Here is a 2,995-nt window from a genome sequence, read left to right on the forward strand (position 1 = left end):
ATTTGTTTTTGTTGTGAAACCTGCACAAAGTGACTCAGGCTGACGTTACATTTCTTCACAGCTCAGAACGTTTAAGAAGTTTTTTGATGAATTTCCCTTCAACCATCTGAAATGCAGGAAGCTGCAGCTTTTACCTGTCGAGCTCTTCGACAGTGAACTGACCTCAGATCAACACTGAACCACCTGCACCTGAACACAACAACATCAACACAGACTGTAACTGAGCCAAACAGTAACATTTTCATCCAACATGGCCGCACAGAGAAGATCCCCCACAATTCATTTCACCTCCTGGTTCATAAAAACACTCCAGCTCCTCGACTTGTTCACTTCAACCTTTCACCTCTGAGCGACGCCTCGTCAGCTGCCAGCGCCGACCGGACAGACCGCTGCTCAACCTGGACGTCAACTTTCCAAACTCACCCTGAACGCCTCACTCACACCTGAACTTTCACCTGAACGTGACGAGTCCAACAGAAACAAGGATCCAGAAGCAGAAGACTGAGCTGATTAAAGCTGTTAAAGAGCTCAGAGGGTCGCTGGTTCGATTCCCTCCACCTGTTCACACGTATCAACCTCTTGTTAAACTGGTCGTGAAATCTTATTTGAAGTAATTGTTTATGTCTCGTCGTGTCGGCGTCCACAGACGACCATGAAGACGTCACAGTTTCTTTTATCCCTTCATTAACTTCACAGAGCGTCACAGCAGCAGCCCGGACCCGCCTGCAGGGGGCGCACTCACGCCGGATTCTACTTTCTGAAACCTCTTCATCATCTGGGCCAACATCCTCGCTGCAGGCGCAGGCAGGACGCCCCTGATGAACTCCATTAAAGCTCCAACGCCATCGAAGCTAAAACTCCTCCCACAAACCTTCAGTCAGGCGTTCACAGACCTGAGCCAGCTGATCCTGATCCAGCTGATCCTGATCCAGCTGATCCTGATCAAGTTGATCTGATCCAGCTGATCAGGTCAAAGAAAAGCTGATTTTGATCTCATTCATAATTTGAGGAAACTTCTTCCCGCTCTGTGACTTTATTCACTCGTTCAATTTATTTTATTTTTGTGTTTTTTATCTGTTTTTTTTTTTTGTTTTTTTTTTTAACGTTAAATCATTTTCTTCTCTTCAACCATTAAAACAACCGTCGACACGAAACCTGAACTTTCAACAAATCATCTCTGGAAATAAAATCCACCCGACAGCTCAGAGGAATCATTTTAACTTCCTGTTTGTTATGACCCACTGATGAACTGACAACTATCACTGATCTCTCATCAGATTTATGGAGGTTTATTTTCAGTGGCGTGTTCAGGTCTGACTGAATCACGACTCAGATTATCTGATTTCAGTTTCTGGATGTTGATAATCGACGACTCGTCAAACGATCGTTTTCAAACGAGGAGCTCAGAGTGAAAGAGTTTGGAGATGGAGTTTCAGTTGAAAGGTATAAAAATTAGAAATTTGAATGAGTTGAAAGACAAAAGACCCAATCTGAGGCGGAGACGCTGAGCAGACGGACATGAGACTGATGCTTTAACCTGATGAACTGATCTCTGTCCTGCTGCTGCTGAGACTCAACTCTGATTCTTCAGAGACTGAAACACGAAGAGAAAGAAGGGGGAGTCTCTCTCTTCACTGAACCGGACTACGACAAGGACAAAGACCTAAACGTCTTGAAACAACATGTATGTAAATACTCACTCAGGACACGTGCAGCTAATCTCACAAGCTGTTGTTCAGAAACTCTCCGTCTGACTTCAAACTCCTACAAGCTGTTTTTTTTTTCTTCTTCTCGTCTTAAATATACTGATTTCTTTCTTTAAAAGACAAATTATATACAAACAGATTAAAAAATAAAACTTCTTTATACTCAGAATATTAATATTTATCATTTTTTACCTTTGTTACACAAAAATACGTCACCGTGCTGCTGCGGGAACAGACGCAGGAAGTGCAGGGAGAGAGGGGGCGGGGCTTAGGGCTGTCAATCACAGTGACTGGGGTTAAAGGGCAGTGCCACCAAAAAATGGCATCTGAGCAGTTTATTGTGGAAAGTTCAGAGATGAAAGTTCTTGTTTTATTTTGTAGAGAAGTGCTCATGGCTGAAAGACGACTTCCTGTTTCTGTTTCATGAAGACATGGGACCAGGAACAGGAAGTGACGGTTTGATGCCACTGAACTGAAACTTCACACAAACCTCCAAATAATTAATGGGTCCTGAAATAATCCAGTCGTTATTTCATGTGAGCAAATGATCAATTAACATGTTTGTGTGCAGCAGATAACGACTTTGACGCACACGGTTAGACGACATGACGTCATGTCAGGTGGTCGTGTGTGGAAGACGACAGAGAGCTGAAGGGAAGCTGGAACTGGATCCAGAGGTGAGAAAACCTTATTAACATCTGTAATCACACTAATTACAACAAATCCAGTTTCATGTGTTTCAGATCAGGAAGAACGTTCAAAAACAACAGGCTAATATCACTGTTTAATCAATACTTCTGTTGTTTGCAGCCTTTAAAGAACACCATTTCCCATAAGCCCTAGAGCCCTGCAGGTTACACGTCACATGACAAAGATTCACACCTGCTGAACAGATCCTGGACCACAACACTTCAGCTCTCTGCAGCTTCACGATTCTTTCAGGACAGTTTTGAGATGAAGTCAGTGTTTTTGTGGAACAGTCTTTAAAGAACCTGAAGGGACGATAAAGCTCTGAGCCTGAGGAGCGACGGCACTGAAGCCGTCAGACCAACCGAATCTCAGCGGGGGGAAAAAGATGCAGATGTGTCGTCGGGGTAACCGCACACTGATCTGAAACAACCTCCGTGTTGTTTCTCCCGCTCGACCTCTGCATCGTTCAACACATTCATCTTCATCGTTGCATAATGTTCAGTTAGAGACGATTCATGTGCAACAACTGCAGCCGAGTGCATCCGATCGTAACGCCAACGCAAGACGCTACTGTAGAGAGGGAATGTGGATGGACAGAC

The sequence above is a fragment of the Seriola lalandi genome, unplaced genomic scaffold (genome assembly GCF_002814215.2).
Source record: "Seriola lalandi dorsalis isolate HSWRI2012SDOR001 ecotype SW California unplaced genomic scaffold, Sedor1 jcf7180002049788, whole genome shotgun sequence".
Classification (NCBI taxonomy): Eukaryota; Metazoa; Chordata; class Actinopteri; order Carangiformes; family Carangidae; genus Seriola; species Seriola lalandi.